This window comes from Taudactylus pleione, unplaced genomic scaffold (assembly GCF_031769625.1).
Source record: "Taudactylus pleione unplaced genomic scaffold, aTauple2 ptg000276l, whole genome shotgun sequence".
NCBI classification, from domain to species: Eukaryota; Metazoa; Chordata; class Amphibia; order Anura; family Myobatrachidae; genus Taudactylus; species Taudactylus pleione.
The window spans coordinates 11,303,900-11,314,604 of NW_028284678.1; positions in this window are offsets into that span (position 1 = coordinate 11,303,900).

Below are 10,705 nucleotides of genomic sequence, written 5' to 3' on the forward strand. Positions count from 1 at the left end.
AGATAATGCTAATAATCCTTCAGCTACAGATCACGGTAAGGAATCGGAAGCTGCTTCAGGCAAATTGGATCCTGGTTATGTAGGGCTTTGAAAGTGAATAAGCCAATACTGAAATATTAAATAATTTTTTTGGGATGTTTGGGCCAATCATCTAACAGACAGGTATAAGCAACTAAAAAAATAAAAAAGTACTTCCCTATGGGGTGCACTATATTCAGAAGCTATAAAAGGATCTTTCCTAAATATAATTTATGGCTGGACTTACAAAAAACACAGGGCATGTAAACCAAATTGGTTCTGTATAATGGGATATCTGAACTGAATGAAATTCTGCTATCAATCAGTTAGGGTCCATACTCCCATATAGTATAGATGCAGTACATTTGTGAGCTGAAATTCCTCATATACAGGGGAAAGACATATATGCCATCGCTGGGCTGCTAAATTTTATGAGCTATCACTGCTTGAGTAGGTGAACAGCTGACACTGGAGAGGGCTGTAGAAACACTAGTTTGCAGGAATCTATAACCTGCAAACTGTCTTTGTTCTAGGCAATAGGACTGCCACCGAGCAACAGCTGGTGGGTTAGGTGCAAGCCCCCCAATGATCGTGGAGAAGGTAAAGTGAAAAAACTTTCACTTCCCTTCTCCACAGCCAGGGGGGGAGAGCGAGGCTAAGGAGACCTGGGAATCGTGGGTCCTAGGCGCTATAAGCGCATGCACGCTCAGTATAAAGGGCTGAGCCACGCCCCCCATGTTAGATTTTACAGAAGCTTACAGATGGCAATCCCGACTAGAACCAGAGGGAAGTTGGGAAGGGTGAAATCGCCCTAATTCCTGTAACCTAAGCACAAAGGAGACAGACTATGTTGATGCAGAAAAAATAAGTTTATTAGAAATCTGCAAACTGTAATATAAAGTAATCTGGAAGGCAACTGGGAATGGAGGAAGAACGATCTCCTATATTGCCTTGAAACTGGATCATAGTCTTAAACTCCTGTGAACTTGTGGTGAGTATAGAAGATAAGGATGAAACTACTTCTTATCCTTAGGTAGCTGTGGGGAGGACATTGCGTCCATGTGCATGGCCCCTTGAGTCCAGATTCTGGAGACGAAGGTTGGAACCTGAGTGTTTGACAGAGTTGCAAACAGGTCCACCTGTGGTTGTCCAATGGTCTTTACAATGTTGAGAAATCCCTCCAGTTTCAGAGTTGCCCGATATAGTGTGAGTTTTTTCCTGGATAAGGAATCGGCTAACTCGTTTAGCTCTCCTGGAACGTATATTGCGCATAGGATTATGGATCGCTCCACCGCCCAGTTCCAGATGTCTATTGCCTCTTGGCAGAGAATTAGGGATTGAGTGCCTCCCATTCTGTTGAGATAAGAAACCGCGGTCCTGTTGTCCAGGCAGAGCTGGACAGATATCCCCTGGGAATTCGGTGGGACCAGTGCAGAAAGAGCTAACCTGGCAGGCCTCAATTCCAAGAGATTGATATGAGCTGTCGATTCTTGAGCCGACCACCCTCCCCTTACTGCTTTGTGTTTTGTATACGCTCCCCAGCCTGAAAGAGAGGCGTCTGACGTGATGACTATGTCTGGTGGAGGAGGAAGCAGAAGTTTGGGAAAGGGTAGGGGAAGGACTGTCCAGCTGCAGATCTCTCTGGGATCTAGGAGGATTTTGTCCGTCCAAACCCGACTCTGTCGAAGGAGAGTTGAGAGGAGGTTCTGAGAGTGCCTGCATACTAGGGGAGCATGGAGAAACCCTGGATCTAAGGCTCTCATTTTGGCTAAATCCCTCAGTAAGAATTGATGTTCGAGGGTTTGAGACACAAAGTTTTGAATATCCCTCCATTTGTCTGGGGGAACTGCTATTGATAAAGAAGGGGTATCTATCAAGAATCCCAGAAATATGATTGCCTGTGAAGGGATTAACACGGATTTGTCGAGATTTATGGTAAACCCCAGATTCCGTATGAGCGATAGTATAAGGTGCCCGTTGAGTAAAGGGAGTCCTGGTCCAAGTGGGCCACCAGGAGATCGTCCAGGTAAATTATACAGCGGACTCCCATCTGACGGAGGTGTGTAACTACTGCCGTCATAAGGCTTTGGATAGCCCGAAAACCATTAATGTCCACTGATAGAGGACGCCGTTCCAGAGGAATCTTAAGAGTCTCCTGTGATTTGGATGCATTTGAATTGTGTGAAAGGCCTCTTTGAGGTCTATTTTGATACAGAATCGTTCTTGGCGAGTAGGAAGGATACATCCGCTAAGCCCTTCATACGGAAAGATCGAGGTTTTATATATTAGTTTAGGGTTTTGACATTTAAAATTGGCCTGTTTTTGGAAGTATCTGCCAATTCTATTTTGCCCTGCTGTAGGGCAAGTGTTAGGACACCCTCTAATAATGGACTGGTGTTTTTTGAGCAGGGATATACCTGATGTGGAAGGGACAAACCTTTCTCCACAATCCTTAGCAACCACCTGTATGTGGTGATCTGCCTCCAGGAAACTATTGTTTGGGAAAGACGAGGAGGAGGAAGCAAAGGCAATTGACTTACCGTATCCTCTTTCTTTCCTGGAGGAATATGCATTGCCGGATATGGTGCCTCTTGCAATCCGTGTCCGGGAGAATCCTCCTCTGGGGGCACCCCGCTGGTCACGGGTGGAACTGCTGGCTCCTGCAGAACGACCCTCCTGACGAAAGGGCCGTTTGGATGGCTGGGGGCCCTTCAGGTCTGCAAATGACTTACGGGCCTTATAGGGCACTTTTACTTCATCTATGAAGTCAGGGCCAAACAGGTCAGAATCTGTTAAGTTAGGAACATCTAGTGGCCTGTGGGCTAGGTTAGTCAGACCTGCATTAGTCAGCCAGCGAGTTCTACGGGAATTTGACATGAAATCAAAAGTCTGGACAATCATTAGGGTAGCCCTGCTTATAGCTTTTAAGAGGGCCATCTTGGAAGCTACCAGGGAATCTAGGGAGCCCCCTGAGACCCCCTCTTTTTCTGCTTTGTCTAGGACAAATAACAGAGGACCAGCCGCATCCGCAACTTTAAGCTGAATTTTCCTAAATAGTTTATCTGTAGAATCACTCTGGGCCTTATCCCCAACAAGTGACGTAAGGGCTGGATCAATTTCTGGGGCAAACAGAGCGGGAATGTCAGGGATGCCAGTTTGGTTGCGGAGAACCATTTCGTCCTCTTTAATGAGAGCCGTTCTAAAGGCTAGCTGAGCAAAATTGTATACCTGGGACTGCTCGCTCAGGGCCCAGTGAGAGGAATGAATTTTGGATGGGGGCATTCTGCCAGCTAATGCTACCCGGGCCATTTGTAAATCACTATACTCGCCTCTGCGAGAGGACGCGCTAGTCCTAGTTACCTCCTCTGACTCCCAATCTACTGGAAGGTAGCGTCCCTATTTGAGTGAGTCGGCGGTGGTGTGAGGTGGTGATTAGCACCCTTATGAGCGCGCTGTGGCGCGACTTGCCGGTCTGAGGCAGGAAATATGTGCCGGCCATGGGCAGGAGAGAAAGGTCTGTTGTGGACCTTAGAGGTATTTCAGCCACGGGCAATACCTGGGAAAGAGATGTTTTTTCCTGGAGAGGCATCTCTTGAAGAAACACGGTCAGTATGTTTCTTTTGTATATGAGCATTTTCTCACCACTCCGTGAGAATATGCAGGAGGGGAAGGAGTCTCTGCAGCCTGACTAATCTCCCCCTCTTCAGAGGTGTCCCTGCTGTCCTCCGACCTGACAGGGTTCATTAATTTTCTTCTTTTGAAAGTAATTTCTTCCTCTGAGGAAGAAGTAGTAGCAGCCTCACCTGACAGGGTTCATTAATTTTCTTCTTTTGAAAGTAATTTCTTCCTCTGAGGAAGAAGTAGTAGCAGCCTCATCCAGGTTATGCCTGGTGGACTGCCTACCTCTTTTGCTGACAGATGGGGACACTGTGTCCTCCATCGCGCTGAGGTAAAATCTAACATGGGGTAACGTGGCTCAGCCCTTTATACTGAGCACGTGCCCAGCGTGCGTGCGCGTCCGTGATGGACGAGCGCTTATAGTGCCTAGGACCCGCAATTCGCGAGTCTTCTGAGCCCCGCTCTCCCCCCTGGCTGTGGAGAAGGTAAATGAAAGTTTTCTTTCACTTTACCTTCTCCGCGATCGTCGGGAGGCTTGCACCTAACCCACCAGCTGTTGCTAGATGGCAACCCTTCCGACGAACAAAAGAAAAGTAGCAAAGTCTGAGCACTTACAGGTCGCTGACTGCTGCTGTCACCGTTTGCCTGGGCATTGGACGGTGATGAGCGAGTAGGCACAATGGCTCAGAGACAGTACTTTTAAAGTAAAGAGCTGCCTCTACTGTTAGCCCTGGGTGCAGGCCTGATGCCGCAGCAGCGCAGGATGGACCCTACAGTGGCAGCTAATGAGTACCGCCAAAGGAGAAATACCTTGCAGCATTGGAGTAAGGAGCACAGGAGGATGTGGCAGATGGGGAGCCCCAGAGCGCTTCCGGGGTCTCCCAAATCCAGACGTACGTCTGGACTCGAGACTCCGGTAGCGCTCTGGGGCTCCCCATCTGCCACATCCTCCTGTGCTCCTGACCAATACTACAAGGTATTTCTCCTTCAGCTTCAGTGAACAAGCCCAGGTCGGCGAAACATACGACTGGACTTGGGAGACCCCGGTAGCGCTATGGGTCTCCCATCTGTCACATCCTCCTGTGCTCCTGACTCCAATGCTGCAAGGTATTTCTCCTTTGGCTGTAATCACTAGCTGCCACTATAGGGTCCATCCTGTGCTGCTGCAGCATCAGGCCTGCACCCAGGGCTAACAGTAGAGGCAGCTCTTTACTTCAAATGTACTTTCTCTGAACCAATGTGCCTACTCGCTCATCACCGTCCAATGCCCAGGCAAACGGTGACAGCAGCAGTCAGCGACCTGTAAGCGCTCAGACTTTGCTTGGAGAGGGCTGTAGAAAAGAAAAGTAGCAGTGTCAGCTTTTCCCCCTACTCAAGCAGCGATAGCTCATAAAATTTAGCAGCCCAGCAATGGGATAAATAATGTCTTTCCCCTGTATATGAGGAGTTTCAGCTCACAAAATGCCTAGTATACTGCATCTATAATAGAAGCATGCACTTTTTTTTAGGTGATGGCTTCAAACAGCTGATGGTTAATGATGGCCTTTTCTCATGAGTCACACTGGATATTTGCATGTATCTCATATACAGATAGATGCAGCATACTTCAGGCATGTGTGCTGATGTGTGTGTGTGTGTGTGTGTGTGTATATATAATATATATATATATATTAGGGGTGTGCACCGGCCACTTTTCGTGTTTTGTGTTTTGGTTTTGGATCTGGATCTTTCTTCGTGTTTTGGATCTGGATTGGTTTTGCCAAAACCACCCTTCCGTGTTTTGGGTTCTGGGTTTTGTGTTTTGGATCTGTATTTTTTTTTAAAAAAGCATAAAAACAGCTAAAATCACAGAATGTGTGGGTTTTTCTGCTCCTATGCTATTATTAACCTCAATAACCTTAATTTCCACTCATTTCCAGTCTATTCTGAACACCTCACACCTCACAATAGTGTTTTTATGTCCAAAACGTTGCACCGAGGTAGCTGGATGACTATGCTAAGCGACACGAGTGGGCGGCACAAACACGTGACCCATCTAGGCGTGAAACTGCAGTGGCAGACAGGATGGCAGTTTGAAAAACTAGGCCCCAAACTGTACATAATGCAAAGAAAAAAAAGAGGTGCAAGATGGAATTGTCCTTGGGCCCTCCCACCCACCCTTATGTTGTATAAACAGGACATGCACACTTTAACAAACCAATCATTTCAGCGCCAGGGTCTGCCACACAACTGTGGCTGAAATGATTGGTTCGTTTGGGCCCCCACAAAACAAGCTGGCAATTAATGTGTCCCTGCACAAACTGGCTCTATGGAGGCAAGATGTCATCCTCATCCTCCTCATCCACCGATTCCTCACCCTCTTCAGTGTGTACATCCTCATCCTCACAAAGTATTAACTCGTCCCCACTTGAATCCACCACCACAGGTCCCTCTGTACCTTCTGGAGGCTGGTCTCCCTGGAAGAGCTGATAATTCATTTTGATGAACATCATCTTCTCCACATTCTGTGGAAGCAACCTCCTACGCCTTTCGCTGACAAGGTTCCCGGCTGCACTAAACACTCTTTCGGAGTACACACTGGAGGGGGGGCAACTCAGGTAAAATAGAGCCAGTTTGTACAGGGGCCTCCAAATTGCCTCTTTTTCCTGCCAGTACAGGTATGGACTGTCTGCCATGCCTACTTGGATGCTGTCACCGATGTAATCCTCCACCATTCTGTCAATGGTGACAGTATCATATGCAGTGACAGTAGACATGTCAGAAATTGTTGCCAGGTCCTTCAGTCCGGACCAGATGTCCAAACTTGGTCCTGCCTGCCCTGCATCACCGCCAGCGGGTTGCTTAGGATACCTAAGTTTTTTCCTGGCAGCCCCAGTTGCAGGAGAAAATGAAGAAGGAGCCGTTGACGTGTCACGTTCCGCTTCAGCTGACAGTGTGTTCACCAGCAGGTCTTTGCACCTCTGCAGGCTTGTGTCGGCCGGAAAGAGAGACACCACATAGGCTTTAAACCTAGGATCGAGCACGGTGGCCAAAACGTAGTGGTCTGATTTCAACAGATTGACCACCCTGGAATCCTGGCAAAGCGAATGAAGGGCTTCATCCACAAGTCCCACATGCCGAGCGGAATCGCTCCGTCTTAGCTCCTCCTTCACTTTCTCCAGCTGCTTCTGCAAAAGCCTGATGAGGGGAATGACCTGACTCAAGCTGGCAGTGTCTGAACTGACTTCACGTGTGGCAAGTTCGAAGGGCTGGAGAACCTTGCACAACACGGAAATCATTCTCCACTGCGCTTGAGTCAGGTGCATACCCCCTCCTTTGCCTATGTCATAGGTGGATGTATAGGCTTGTATGGCCTTTTGCTGCTCCTCCATCCTCTGAAGCATATAGAGGGTTGAGTTCCACCGCGTCACAACCTCTTGCTTCAGGTGATGGCGGGGCAGGTTCAAGAGTGTTTGCTGGCGCTCCAGTCTTCGGCACGCAGTCGCTGAATGGCGAAAGTGGCCAGAAATTTTTCGGGCCACCCAAAGCGTCTCCTGCACGCCCCTGTCGCTTTTCAGAAAATTCTGCACCACCAAGTTTATTGTGTGAGCAAAACATGGGACGTGCTGGAATTTGCCCAGATGTAATGCCCGCACAATATTGGTGGCGTTGTCAGATATCACAAATCCCCAGGAGAGTCTAAGTGGGGTAAGCCACTGGGCGATGATTTCCCTCAGTTTCTCTAAGAGGTTGTCGGCGGTGTGCCTCTTACTGAAACCGGTGATACACAGCGTAGCCTGCCTTGTAACGAGCTGGCATTTCTGAGATGCTGCTACTGGTGACGCTGCTGCTGTTGCTGCGTAAGGTGATACATCTACCCAGTGGGCTGTCACAGTCATATAGTCCTTAGTCTGCCCTGTTCCACTTGTCCACATGTCCGTGGTTAAGTGGACATTGTGTACAACGGCATTTTTCAGGACACTGAGGACACTTTTTCTGACGTTTCTGTACAGTCTCGGTATCGCCTGCCTAGTGAAGTGGAATCTAGACGGGATTTGGAACCGGGGACACACTACCTCCATCAATTGTCTAAATCCCACTGCACTAATGGCGGATACCGGACGCACGTCTAACACCAACATAGCAGTCAAGGCCTCAGTTATACGTTTTGCTTCAGGATGACTGCTGTCGTACTTCATCCTCCTCGCTAAGGACTGTTGGAGGGTCAATTGTTTAGTAAAAGTAGTGGTGTTCCTACTTCCTCTCTGGGATGATGAACGACTCCCAGCAGCAGCAGCAACAGCAGCAGCGGCAGCAGTAGGCGTAGCAATGCAGGATCCTCCGGAGGAATCCCGGATAGGAGAGTCAGTCATGCCAGTGATATGGCCTGCAGGACTACTTCCGATCCTGACTAAGGAGGAAACTGACGAGGAGGGAGTTGACGGTGTGGTTTGCAGGCGCTTGGATACAACAGGACAACGGGATTTAGGTGTCCCTGGACTGCTTACGGTCTGAGCCAAAGTTTCTGAACTTGACAGTAACTTTTTATGAACGCGCTGCAGGTGCCGTATAAGGGAGGATGTTCCTAGGTGGTTGACGTCCCTACCCCTACTTATTTCACCTTTACATATGGTACATATGGCAAGACAGTTGTTGTCCGGATTTGGATAGAAATATTGCCAGACCAAAGAGGTGGAATGTTTGGTCTTCTGCCCAGGCATGACCGTGATGGGCTTTTTCATCCCACGGACAACAACTGTCTCCCCCGGAGCCTGATTTAAACAAACCACATCACCATCAGAATCCTCCTCGCCAACTTCCTCCTCAGCGCCAGCTACACCAGTATCCTCATCCTGTTGTACTTCAACAGTGACATCTTCAATTTGCATATCAGCAAGTGGACTGTGGGTGCTCCTTTCAGCACTTGCAGGGGGCGTGCAAATGGTGGAAAGAGCCACCTCTTCCCGTCCAGTGCTGGGAAGGTCAGGCATCGCAACCACCACCACACTTGGACTCTCCTTGGGGATTTGTGATATCTTCTTAGAAAGCACAGTTCTTCGCTGTGCTTTTGCCAGCTTAACTCTTTTGATTTTTTTAGTGGGAGGAGTGCTTCCATCGTCATGTGAAGCTGAACCACTAGTCATGAACATACTAGGGATCGACCTTAGCCGTTCCTTGCCACTCCGTGTCGTAAATGGCATATTGGCAAGTTTACGTTTCTCTTCAGCTGATTTAAATGTCTTTTTCAAGGTCATTTTCCTGAACTTTGCCATTTGGGATTGTATGTGCCCTCTACTATGACATTGGGCATCGGCCTTGGCAGACGACGTTGATGGCATGTTATCGTCTATGTCATGACTAGTGGCAGCAGCTTCAGCACTAGGAGGAAGTGGTTCTTGATCTTTCTCTATTTTATTTTTATCGGAGAAAGTTTGGTCCTCCATTTATGTTATATCGATTTGATATATACGTGCGGCTAAACACAGAAAATAATTTTTTTTTGGGTTTGGACTGGAGTGTACTTTGTGGGTTACAGCACCCTTTAACGGTCAAGCCAGCCGGCCCTTTACTTATGACACAGGCGCACTCTTGGCACTACTTTGTTGATGCACGTGCGGCTACTGCGCACACAATTCACAAACACAGAAAATAATTTTTTTTTGGTTTGGACTGGAGTGTACTTTGGGGGTTACAGCACCCTTTAACGGTCAAGCCAGCCGGCCCTTTACTTATGACACAGGCGCACGCTTGGCACTACTTTGTTGATGCACGTGCGGCTACTGCGCACACAATTCACAAACACAGAAAATAATTTTTTTTTGGTTTGGACTGGAGTGTACTTTCGGGGGTTACAGCACCCTTTAACGGTCAAGCCAGCCGGCCCTTTACTTATGACACAGGCGCACGCTTGGCACTACTTTGTTGATGCACGTGCGGCTACTGCGCACACAATTCACAAACACAGAAAATTATTTTTTTTTTGGTTTGGACTGGAGTGTACTTTCGGGGGTTACAGCACCCTTAACGGTCAAGCCAGCCGGCCCTTTACTTATGACACAGGCGCACGCTTGGCACTACTTTGTTGATGCACGTGCGGCTACTGCGCACACAATTCACAAACACAGAAAATAATTTTTTTTTAGGTTTGGACTGGAGTGTACTTTCAGGGGTTACAGCACCCTTTAACGGTCAAGCCAGCCGGCCCTTTACTTATGACACAGGCGCACGCTTGGCACTACTTTGTTGATGCACGTGCGGCTACTGCGCACACAATTCACAAACACAGAAAATAATTTTTTTTTTGGTTTGGACTGGAGTGTACTTTCGGGGGTTACAGCACCCTTAACGGTCAAGCCAGCCGGCCCTTTACTTATGACACAGGCGCACGCTTGGCACTACTTTGTTGATGCACGTGCGGCTACTGCGCACACAATTCACAAACACAGAAAATAATTTTTTTTTAGGTTTGGACTGGAGTGTACTTTCAGGGGTTACAGCACCCTTAACGGTCAAGCCAGCCGGCCCTTTACTTATGACACAGGCGCACGCTTGGCACTACTTTGTTGATGCACGTGCGGCTACTGCGCACACAATTCACAAACACAGAAAATAATTTTTTTTTGGTTTGGACTGGAGTGTACTTTCGGGGGTTACAGCACCCTTTAACGGTCAAGCCAGCTGGCCCTTTACTTATGACACAGGCGCACGCTTGGCACTACTTTGTTGATGCACGTGCGGCTACTGCGCACACAATTCACAAACACAGAAAATAATTTTTTTTTAGGTTTGGACTGGAGTGTACTTTCGGGGGTTACAGCACCCTTAACGGTCAAGCCAGCCGGCCCTTTACTTATGACACAGGCGCACGCTTGGCACTACTTTGTTGATGCACGTGCGGCTACTGCGCACACAATTCACAAACACAGAAAATAATTTTTTTTTGGTTTGGACTGGAGTGTACTTTCGGGGGTTACAGCACCCTTTAACGGTCAAGCCAGCCGGCCCTTTACTTATGACACAGGCGCACGCTTGGCACTACTTTGTTGATGCACGTGCGGCTACTGCGCACACAATTCACAAACACAGAAAA